The sequence below is a fragment of the Marmota monax genome, unplaced genomic scaffold (genome assembly GCF_021218885.2).
Source record: "Marmota monax isolate L192 unplaced genomic scaffold, Marmota_monax_Labrador192_F-V1.1 WCK01_AAM20220418_F8-fsc00039, whole genome shotgun sequence".
NCBI classification, from domain to species: domain Eukaryota; kingdom Metazoa; phylum Chordata; class Mammalia; order Rodentia; family Sciuridae; genus Marmota; species Marmota monax.
The window spans coordinates 15,725,561-15,738,453 of record NW_026693602.1 but is presented as its reverse complement, the minus strand read 5'-3'; positions in this window follow the sequence as shown (position 1 = coordinate 15,738,453).

Here is a 12,893-nt window from a genome sequence, read left to right as displayed (position 1 = left end):
CCTTATTTCTACTCAAATATGCCAAAGCCAGATCCGATGCAGATTATCACGTCCTGATTGAAGGTGTCTCACTGCTGAGGCTCAACTGTCACATCTGCAGTGTGGCTGAGAGGGGCACACACAGAGGAGCAAGGTGCTGACTGCATCCGAGGAGCCCCAACCACCACAAAGTCATTCCGTGTGTGGGTACCTGTTTGTACTGGTGATATGTAAGTAAGGTGTTTTATACTTTTATTGTTTCAAACTTTCATTACTGAACACATACACACACGTATCCATGTGCACATAAGCAAGATTTACTTTAATATACATAAGAAAAATAAAATTGCTGGGATTACACATACTTTGTTCTTTTTAATTTGTTCTAATTAGTTATGCATGATAGTAGAACGTATTTTGATATATTATACTATGTGGAGTTATATATAATATAAAGAAGTTATATATAATATAACTTCTCATTCTACTGGTTGTACAAGATATAGAATTACATTGGTCATGTAATGATGTATGCTCATAATAATATCTGATTCATTCTACTATCTTTCCTATTTCCATCCCCCACCCTTCCCTTTATTCCACTTTGTCTAATCCAGAGTACCTCTATTCTTCCCTAGTCACTCCCACCTTACTATGAATTAATATCCACATATCAAAGAAAAAAATTGGCCTTTGATTTTGTGGAATTGGCTTATTTCACTCAGCATGATATTTACCATTTCCATCCATTTACTGGCAAATGACATAATTTTGTTCTTCTTTAAGGCTGAATAACATTCCATTTTGTATATATATATATATCAGATTTCCTTTATCCATTATCTGTTGAAGGGCACCTAGACTGGTTCCATAGCTTTGCTATTGTGACTTGAGCTGCTATAAATGTTGATGTGGTTTCGTCACCATAGGATGCTGATTTTAAGTCCTTTGGGTATAAGCAAGGAGTGGGATAACTGGGTCAAATGGTGGGTCCACTCCAAGTTTTCTAAGGAATCTCCACACTGCTTTCCAGAGTGGTTGCATAAAATTTTCAGGCTCATTAGCAATGTATGAGTGAACATTTTTCCCCCATATCCTTCCCAACATTTATTGTTGCTTATATTCTTCTAATTGCCATTCTGACTGGAATGAGATGGAACCTCAGTACTGTTTTAATTTGCATTTCACTGATTGCTAGTGATGTTGAAATTTTTTTTCATGTATTTTTGACCATTTGTATTTCTTCTTCTGTGAAGGGCCTGTTCAGTTCCTTACCCCACGTATTGATTGGGTTATTTGATTTTGGTATTAATTTTCTTGAGTTCATTATATATCTTGGAGATTAATGCTCTATCTGAGGTGTCGATGGCAAAGATTGTCTCCCATTCTGTAGGCTCTCTCTTCACATTCTTGATTATTTCTTTTGCTTTGAAAAAACTTTTTAGTTTGACTCCATCCCACTCCCACGTATTGATCGTTAAATTTTACTTCTTGCATTTTAGGAGTCATGTTAAGAAAATTGGTCCCTAAGCTGACATGATGTAGATTTCAGCCTAGTTTTTCTTTTATTAGGCACAGGGTCTCTGTTCTAATGCCTAAGACCTTGATCCACTTTGTTGTGCATGGTGAGATATAGGGGTTATTTTCATTTCACTACATACAGATTTCCAGTTTTCTCTCTTCAACCATTTGTTGAAGAGGCTATCTTTTCTCCAATGTATGCTTTCTTCCAACAAACACAAATTGTATAATTTTCTTCTACTGACAGTAATTTATAACTATTATTAAATGTTTTAGAATTTCCCAGTATAATAGGTAACACAGTTTCTTTCTATATTTAAATTTTTCTGATTATGAAGTTGAGTTTCTATTCATGTGTTAATTTTCCATTTGCATTAACTTTCTTTGGTATCTACATTTTTGCCACTTTTCTTTTAAATTGTTGTCTATTTTTCTTAATGACCTCTATGAAGTTGTTCTATTAAATACATATACATACTTAGAAATATGTGTTTTTTGTGTACTAGCCTGAACTGTTGGAAATGTTTACATCAGTTTGCTGCAAAAATTTTCTAGAACAGAAAGAAATCCCTGACCTACATTAAATAAAACTGAGAAGCCAAAACTTCTTGGTATAATAAAGAAAAAGAATTAAAAGTCTTGGTAAGAGTGGAACATTAGAGTGCTTATATCAAGTCAAAAGTCTTAAGGTCTTATTTGAAATAATATTTTATGCAGTTGATACAGCTCAGATATTTAGTCTTTTTTTTACATCAACAAACACAAATAATGACTACTTTTATATCTGAAGCCTCAGGATTTATTTATTACCATCAAATATATATCTACTAATGTGATTAAAGAAGTATCTGTGTGAAGTCTACCCAACAGAAGACTGAATACTGAAATGATTCCTTAATAAGCTCTGTAAGAGTAGTACAACTCAACTACGGGCACTGTTTTGACACTTTTAATATGAAGATCTGATTATGCTGCTCCCAAGACATCAATGAATCATCTCATTGCCCCAGAGATCATCACCCTTAAAATGGACTCTAGGGCATCCATGGACTTCTGTTTCACTTCGATGGTGGTATTTTATCTGATGTCAGTCATACTCCCTAATATTCAGGACTGTGGTGAAAGGAAGGGTCATGTTTGGAAAGTCTGCAGAATAAGACCAAGGGTAACCAAGGGTAAGAGGGGTAGAGAAGCTCAGCCAAAGAGAATTTCCTAAGAGGAGTTCTCAACCATGTCCCGCCCAGGTGATGGAAATGGGGTCCCCTTGGTGAAATGGGCTGCCTATGAAATAAAAGCTATGAAAAGTAGAGTGATGAAAACAACCACAGGACACAGAAAATATTTTCAGAAAGTGGGGGTGGGACAGGCCAGCCAATTATACAGATCGAGCTTCTATACTAAAAACAAAATGGAGCCCACACTTGCTTTATTTATATCTGGGAACATCAAAGGCCTTCCATAGAATGTTCTTCACCATAAAAGGTAGAAGAGAGGCTGTCCAGCCAGGTTACACCCATCTCCAGAGCTACTATGAGGGATCTGCCTCATAGAGTGGAGATAAAGGTCATGTGCCTTGGACAATCTATTGAGTGAGAGAGCCAAGGATATTTCCCAGGTTTAAACCCCAAATCTCCCTGGCTGCCATACCAAAAGAAGACCCTCAAGTAATACACCGGTGGCTTCCCAAAAGGAACTATTTGAGGTATTCATATTTCATCCAAGCTATTCCCACAGATGGGTAACTGTGAGGGAGGTTCCAGGATAATCACTCAGATTGATCCAACCTCCCACCACACACACTTACACATGAGCTTTTAGGAGCATAGATGGCAGAATCAAACTCTTTCCTAAAAGTAATATGTAATGTATTAGGAACACAAAGCACACGTGTTGGAGGGGCCATTGGAGGTATGATAAGGCACTTGTAAAACAGTATAAAAGTGGCTGCATCAGTTTAGAGCTGAAATGTTTTATAATAGTGTCCTGAATGAGGTGTCAGTGTGGTACTGTTGCGAGATCCATAGCTGCCTTGTATTTGTAATGCTTAGTTATCATCATTGCTATCTTTCACGGTGCAACCATTTGTGGAAAAATGTCAGGGAATTCAGATGTGTGAGGAATATTAGAGTGTGGGGAGGTCTCACAGTATTGAACACAGTCAAAGCCAAAGAAATATTCCAATTCTTTGATTCCAAATTCCACTAAAACTCTGCCCCTCTATGGATTATAAAAGGTCATTGCAAACATCTGCTATTAATTTACTATATTAAATATAATATAAATCGAAGCATAGTTATTTTGTCACAGAGAAATATAAGACAAATGTGTTTTCCCTTCCCACTGAATTCCTTCAAACTAAGAGAGTTACTTGTATAAATATTTTGTGTATCATAAGTCTTAACATGACAAAACATTTTTAAAAACATGTTACAGGTGATGACTGTTTGGAATGCAAATTGCTATAAATTACAACCCATAAAAAGAGTGAGAAGCATATCCTATCATCCTTTTTATATATTTAAGCTTCCCAGAAGTTTCCATGTGAGAGAAGGAGCTGTAAAATCTATGACTACTTCTTCCCACGGGATTCCTTTGTTCATCACTGCAACATACTCAGGGAATAGCATGATTCTCAGACCTTTTTACAAAACCTGTGGCTTACAAGCTTTGCCAAGAAAAGTCCTGATCTTCAAGGATAAAAAGCACTGATGTTGAGAATCCTCTCCAACGTCAGCAGGCACACCACCCTCTCTGCATGTGTGCGGTGAACTGCACACTCCACCTTAGAGGCCATTCTCGTGGGGCACCCTGCTCACAACCTACTCTTCTATACAGCATACGCCGTGAACATTACTTGGAAGCTTCTGGTTTCAGAAGAACAAGGACTTATTGGCAATGTCTTTCTGATCCTTTGGAAAAGTATCTGTGTGGCAGTAGGAAAATTAGGGGGCATGACATTACTCAATAGATTCGATGTGTGCTTCTGTGAATGTGGAAGTTAAGAACAGGTTCTACTATAAAGCCTTAGTCTGAGTACTGAGTTCTCTAGTGGTGTGACTGTGAACTACTCATATGGGTAGTTTTAGGCCTTGTTCCTATGTCTGGAAATGCCCTGAGGTATTGTTTCAGCCTCACACAGTCCTTGGGAGGAGAATGAAGTAACATCTAGGGAGGGATTAACACAATGCCTGGCTCAGAGTAAGAGCTCAGTAAACTATCAACAGCATTATAAATTATGAACACAAAAATAAAATTTAACTCCAAATAGATATAATTTAACACCAGAGAAAAATAACGTTTGGAGGCAGAGACTTAATGTTGTATCAGTGAAAGCACATTTTAAGAGACTCATTACTTTTTGCTCTCTTCTTTATTCCTTTTCCTTTTCATTCCACTCTTACTCAGAGTTGATATTTGTCTTTACCTGTTTTCATAATTCATTTAGTTTTTCCAACAATGTAATTCCTCTAGTATATAGACAAACTAGCTCCTCTTAAAGTTTACTCACTGTTTTTCCATATAAAAGTATGTTTTCAACGGTTGCTTCCTTCCTTTTGTTGGTCTAAATCAGTACATATTTTACATATGTATTTCCCTATGAATTTTTAACTTTTTCAATGTCACATGGTAGCTACATGCATAGCTGGGATTTATGGTACAGAAATTTTAATTTAACAATGGTTTCTACATAGGCCAGTAATTTAAAATCCTCATTTGTTTTCAGATTGGTCCAATTACTGTTAAGCCTTGACCTATCTAATCCACAGAGGGGCAGAGTATATGTGTGAAGTGTATACACCCCGTGTTTCTACCACGCACATGAGGCACCAGTCATCCAGCACCTTGTAAGCAACGTTGCACTTGGAATCCGCTTCCTCTGCAATGTTGATCTGTGGGACAGTAGAAGCTCAGTCTCACTGGTGACTCATCCTGATAAGAGGGGCCTGGAACCAAAACAAAGTTGAGCCTCTCTCAGCAAGTGGAGTTTGCTTTGGGTTTGTTCCATCTACCCTTAAGGTTTGATGTTAGTAAAATCTTGTAGTGCATCCTGGGCAAAGGCTGTTGGACTGACAGCTGAACCAATCTTATCACCCTGTCCTGCAGGGTGCTGATTCTCAGTACTCCTTTTCCTTCCTCTCCAGACATTCGGTAAATGTTTGCTACCCTCATACTACCCATTTCTTTTGATAAATTAATCAAGTTTACATAATTTATGTCAGCTTTTTTGCTGCTATGACTGAAATACCTGACAAGAACAATTGTACGATAAGAAGTTTCTTTTGGGGCTCACAATTTCAGAGGTCTCAGTCCATAGACAGCTGGCTCCATTCCTCACGGCTCCAGGACAGGCAGCAAATCATGGTGGAAGAGTGTGGTGGAGAGGAATTGCTCACAGGATGATCAGGAAGTAGAGAGAGGCTCCACTTGCCAAATACAAAATATAAACCCCAAAGGCATACCCCTAATAACCCCTCCACCACACCCTCCTGCCTCCAGTTACCACTTACTTAGTCCCATCAGGGGTTAACTCACTGGTTGGGTTTAGGCTCTCTCAGCTCAATCATGTGTCCTCTAAATCTTCTTGCATTGTGTTACGCATGAGCCTCTAGGGCATACCTCACATCTGAACCATAACAATTTAGATCTACAGCAAGGAAGAAAAAAAGAAATATCCTGGTCATTACATTTCTTGGCCACAGAAATTATCTTGTTCTCCATTCACGTGTAGGGGGACATGATGATATAAAGAATAAAAAGTGGCCAATAGATGTGTAACAACAGAGAACATTAGAGCAATGAGAAGAGTCTTGACCATTAATTTTTTAGGATTTTTTCATAGTAATCAGAAAATTTGTGTGTCAAAACACATAGAATTCTACAACACGAAGAGTGTAACTTAATGTATGTATGCTTTAAAAAATTCACTTAGGAGATTACAGGGCCTAGGATAGAATGCAAAATGTGACATGATAATTATATGTACAACCAATGTATAAAACGATGTTACTGATGTAGGTAGAGGAAATGAGTAGATTCTGTAAGACTAAAGTCCAAAGGAACTATGCATGGTACACCAAAGGGCTTATGTTACTGGATAAAGTGAAGGGCCGAGGGGTGCACAGGTTGACAATACTGAAACAACTACACTTGCCCACCAGAACTGAACAAACTGAGAAGTACATGCACATAGTGGGAGTCAGACTTCTCACTGTTGAAGGAGAAGTGAGCAAAGGGAGGAAGCTAGAATGTTCCATGTGGTACTAAATCAGAGGTTCAGGCATGGACATGCGTATAATTCAAGTTCCATTTAACATAGATGGTTGCATAAACAAATGTATGCAGATGGCAGACAAATATACACACAGAGGTTTCCTTGTGTTGTCAGCAGAGAGGACCTAATAAAAAGGACTGCAGCAGCAAGGAGCTGATCTAGCACTTGGAACTTGGCTTTTAAAGCCATTCTCCAGGGCTAGGGATACAGCTCAGTTGACAGAGTGCTTACCTCGCATGCACAAGGCCTTGGGTTCAATTCCCAGCACCATACACACACACACACACACACACACACACACACACACCAAACAAAACTTTCTCTAATTTGAAGAAGCAAAGCCCTGGAGAAATGGTTGACTCCAAAACTAAGGGAAAAATATTCCTGATGAACCTGGAGCATCTTGTAGTGCCAGGAAGTAAGGCAGTTCTTGAAACTAACAAACATATACCGCAACAATAAAGTTATGCACAGGGACACGAAAGCCAACCTTCCAAATTCCCAAGGCTGGAACAATAGAGCAACAATAAGTAAAGCATTATTGGACTAGCGCCCAAAGTAAACAATAATATCCAGATTTCATGCTGATATTAATGGTTGGATAAATACATGGATGACATGAGACCAATCTCTCAGGCCAAATAATCACAAATAAAGTATGTACTTACATCACCCTCTAGAAGGTGGACTTCACTCCCCAGTCCTTCAGTTTGGGCTGCACATAGACTTATTTACAAAAAAGAACTGTAGGGGGAAGAAGTACATACGTAACTGTGTGATGAAGAAAGCACAGTTGGAAAATCCTGTACCAACCAGGTCGTGAGGGTGATAAGCCATGTATGTTTTGTTTTGTTTCCAGGTACCGGGGTTTGAACTCAGGGGTGCTCTCCACCCCTTATTATTTTTTACGTTGAAACAAGATCTCACCAAGTTGCCCAGGCTGGCTTCAAATTTGCCATCCTCCTGCCTCAGGCTCTTGAATAGCTGGGGAAACAGGTTTCTGCTATAGTGCCCAGCCATGATGAGCCATGTTGGTAGCATGTTCACATCCTTATCCACAATTGACTAAACTAGAAACAATCTAGAGGCCTCTCAATGGATGAATGAAGTTTTCTGTTTAAAAAAAGAAAATGAAAACTAAAATTTAAACTGAATTTTGTATACAAAATAAATTTGTAACAGAAGGGAATAAAGGGGAAATCATATCACCAAATATTAAAGTATATAAAGAAACAAATTATGTTACTATCACAAATACTTGAAAAATACCGACAAGACAAAAATTACCATAAAATAAGTGTTATCTTTATGAGTTCTGTGTGTGTATTCTATTATATATCACCATATTATGTGCATATTTATGTGATATAAGGACTAACAATACTCACAAAAGGAACTATAAGAGCCAAAATTATTCAAATCCAATAATGTTCAAAGTAATAAAATCATAGTATATAAGATTATTTTCTTATAATCTGGCAGAAATTTAAAATACAATTAAGTTTGATGTTTATAAAGATACAAATTAATAACATCCCACACTTTGCCACTGGTAATTTAATTTTATTAAAAATTCTCACCCAGTGCTAATTTGTTCAGAATTACATTTCTAGGAATCTAAGCTAAAGAAGTAATTTAAAAGCATTGAAATTATTTGTTATTTAATATTCCATATGAATATTTGCATTTGTATATATAAAATATATATCATGGAAGAGATGGAAAAGAAATGTTATTGAAAATACTACTTATATGAATTTTATAGGCATTGAAATTATATTCTTAAAATCTACAATGATAGTATAATAAGTGCCATGTATTATTTTAATTTTTCATGAAACAGTTACACATATTTGCTCCATATGTTTTGTACCTTTTTATTTAAATATAAAGATGTAATAAAAGCCATAAATAATATGTATGCATTACTTATAATTGTATTATATTATATTGTATACTATATACTATGTTATTATTATTATATCACTACATTGATATATATAGTTACACAGATAAAAACTTTAAGGCATTTCACAAAAGTATTAATAGGTTTTTCCCTGTATTGTAATGTATTGGTTTTTCCTCCCCTATTTGGTGCTAAGAAATGTTAATTTAAAATACAAGGAAACTAGAAATGAAGAAGCACCCTAATTATCACCAGGTACAGGAGCTGAATTAGGTAAAGGATCTGTTGATCAAAAGAAACAGACCTCTTCAGGTGCTCTTGACCGGGCATTTCCTTTAGTAACTTGTTCTAGCAGCTGGATTGCTCCAAGTTCCCTCCAGTCCAAAGAACAGACATCCTGGATGCCAGACAGCACTTGTTGATGGGGTGCATCTGCAAGTGATCACTGCTGTTCCTGGGTAAGGTTAGATGTCCACATGAAGTGCACAGAGAAGGCAGTTTCCCACATGCCCCAACTGTGTGTAGCAGCTGCTGCCAGGGAGCGCTCCTATTGCTGACACTCACTGTTAGACTTCATTCAGGGAGACTCACAGACAGATGGTTTCTTTCACTGTCTCAGGTTCCTCTTCAGGATGTTCTGATTGCTGCCCAAGTCGTATATCATACTTCCTTTAGGAAGATTTTATTCCCAGCTGCAGACTTGAAAATAAATAGAATAATAATAGAATAATAATAGAAAAAAATAGAATAATAATCAGAAAGCCACACACCTACATTCACAAGGGGCTGACGGGGAAGGGAAAAATAAAACACTTTTTTACCCTGGCAATGTATTTGGAACAAAATCATATTTAATATTTCTTTAAAGACAAAATTAACATCTCGGGAGAGATTCTTATTAAGACAATTTGTAGGGAATGTAACAAGAAATCTACAGAGATTTGTTTTGTCATTCACATTACTTTCAAACAAAAACTGAAGGTCTTAGTTATATCCCTTTTTCGTTTAATTTGTATTCAAACAGACCAATCAGCCCTAAATTCTTTAAGTATTAGAACTTTTTTCCTGCTTAATCAGAATGTGGGAGTTATAACACACATTAACACTTTTATTGCGTGAGGTGAAGATTGAGATTGATTGATTGATTGATTGATTTTTGCATTACAATTCTTTTTTTATCTTTTATTGATTTTATTTTTTTAAATACATGATAGCAGTGGAATGCATTACAATTCTTATTACACATACAGAGCACAATTTTTCATATTTCTGTATATAAAGGATATTCACACCAATTGATGCTTTATACATGTACTTTGTTTTTGTTTTTTTGCATTATAATTCTTTTTTTTAAATTTTTGTTGTTGGTTGTTCAAAACATTACATAGTTCTTGATATATCATATTTCACACTTTGATTCAAGTGGGTTATGAACTCCCATTTTTACCCCGTATACAGATTGCAGAATCACATCAATTACACATCCATTGATTTACATATTGCCATACTAGTGTCTGTTGTGTTCTGCTGCCTTTCCTATCCTCTACTATCCCCCCTCCCCTCCCTCCCCTCCCCTCTTCTCTCTCTACCCCCCCTTAATACACCTTTTTACCACAATTTTTCATATCTCTGATTGTATATAAGGCATGTTGACACCAAATTCACATCTTCATACATGTATTTTGTATAATGATGAGGGTCTCCTTTCACCATCCATGCTATTCCCCTTCTCCCTCCCTTTCCCTCCCACCCCTATTCCCTATCTAGAGGTAATCTTCCTCCCTTGCTCTCCCTCCCAACCCCATTTTGAGTCACTCCCCTTATATCAGAGAAGACATTTGGCATTTTTTTTTTTTTTTGGTGGGGGGATTGGCTAAGGCATGCACTGGAGAAAGGATAGCATCTTCAACAAATGATGCTGGGAAAACTGGAAATCCATATGCAACAAAATGAAATTGATTCCCTATCTCTCACCATGCACAAAAGTTAACTCAAAATGGATCAAGGATCTAGGGATTAAACCAGAGACTCTGCGTCTAATAGAAGAAAATGTAGGCCCTAATCTCCATCATGTGGGGCTAGGCCCCAACTTCCTTAATAAGACGCCTGTAGTGCCGCAGTCTGGCTGGGCACAAAATAACCAAGCCACCACAAAGCCTTGTAGATTCAAACGGCAACTCTTTATTCCTGAACTCTCACCGGCACTCTACCCACACTTCCCTTGAATACACCGGCTGACGCGCACCAGTTCTCTCAGAACCCTTGGAGAACTCAAAGGGAACTCCAAAGGAGCGGGCGCCTGAGGCAGCAGGATAAACCCTAATCCCAGCAGGATCCGCCCTAAACCCAGAGCCACCCTAATCCCTGAGCAGGGTCACCTTTCAACCCAAAATGCCATGCATCATTCCTACTTGGCTATGGCTCCCAGCACTGTAGCACAACAATTAAAACCAAGAATCAACAGATGGGATGGATTCAAACTAAAAAGTTTTTTCTCAGCAAAGAAATAATATGTGAGGTGAATAGGAAGCCTACATCCTGGGAACAAATTTTTACCCCTCACACATCAGATAGAGCCCTAATCTCTAGGGTATATAAAGCACTCAACAAGATAAGCACCAAAAACCCCCAAATAATCCAATCAATAAATGGGCAAGGACCTGAAGAGACACTTCTCAGAAGAGGACATACAATCAATCAACAAATACAAGATTGAGAATTTTTCTAGAAAAAAAAAATGTTCACCTTACATTAAGCAAGAATGCAAGAATATTAATGTTTTGAGAATATAAAAACTCAAAATATAAGAATAAGGTTAATATAAATTATAGCAATATGTACCAAATAATGATTTTGAGTGTTCAATTCTTATAAGAGCCTCATCTCTTCTTGTTTATCTTTGTTCATTTTTATTTGATTGTAACTTTATCACAGCTTCGTGACTAAACCTCACATGTGGATCTGAGAAGGCTGACTTTCATAGTGCCTATATTTTTATTGTAGTTAGTAATTCTCATGAAGTTTAGATCTCAGAGGCCTCAGAGAAACAATTTTCATCTTTGGTGAGTATAATAAAAACTCAAATAATAATAATTTTAATAATTATATGAGCAGAACTAATGGGAGGAAAAAAGTCATCTTAGTTGTGGCTTCTTGAGACAATATATTGTAATGGAACCACTCTGTTTAGTTTTAACCACACAAAAATACATAAATGAAATAAAAAATATAGGCCTAAGTTTTTTAAAGAAATGAAAATTTTAAAGAATTTATAATCTTTTTTTTTTCTATGTGAGAAATGAAATGAGACAAATGAAGAACCAGCTTTCTTTAATGACATTGCCTTGTTCTTCCTGTTTTGTCTTCTTGGTGTATCATCAGTGTTGTAATTGGGTAATCCTTTGTCCACTGTTCAAATCTCATCAATGCCTTCAGTGATTTCAATAACTTTAAGTTAGCCTAGTCATTCTTTAACCACGTACACCTCTCCTTTGACTGACTTCTTGTATCCCCAGTCTCTATAATTAACCATCCTGAAACTCATGTATTTCCTTTTTCTCATCATCTGTTAAAAATTCTCAAACCTCACCCCTTTGCCATCTACTGCAGACTTGATAGTCTCCTATACTACAGTTTCTAAGCACAATGATACCAACATTGAAGATATCTATCCTGTCTCCTTTTTGGCAGGAGATCTGATTCTCCAGGTGTCTCTCGAACTCCAATATGGTACCATTTCATTATTTTTTTCTTTTCTGTTCTCCCCTTACCTTAACAACCCTCCTTAATTTTTGGGACTGTGTCTTGCCATCTACTTATTTCTCTTGAGATCTTAGACCTTCAAGAAGAACTTCTTCAACTCCTTTCTTCCCTCCTACCCTCTAGGCAGTTCCCTCTTTCCTCTTTCCAGTGACAAGTACCTAAAGAACATTCTCAAAATGATACATGGACCCCTTGTCTTTTTTCCCATTACTTTCCTCTTTAGGAGGCATCATAGTTATTTGGAATAAAAACAAAGCTTAAAAATATTTGATAAAATGATATCTGATAAAATACCATAAATATTACAATATATTTTAATAAATTAATTTTATTAACTGCTAGATAGTACTTGGTGTTAACCTTTTTAAAAAATTAGGAATCAGTCTTTTTGATTACCTCTTAACTTGACAATAAACTTATAATACAAGTTTGTGAAATATGAATAGAAATATA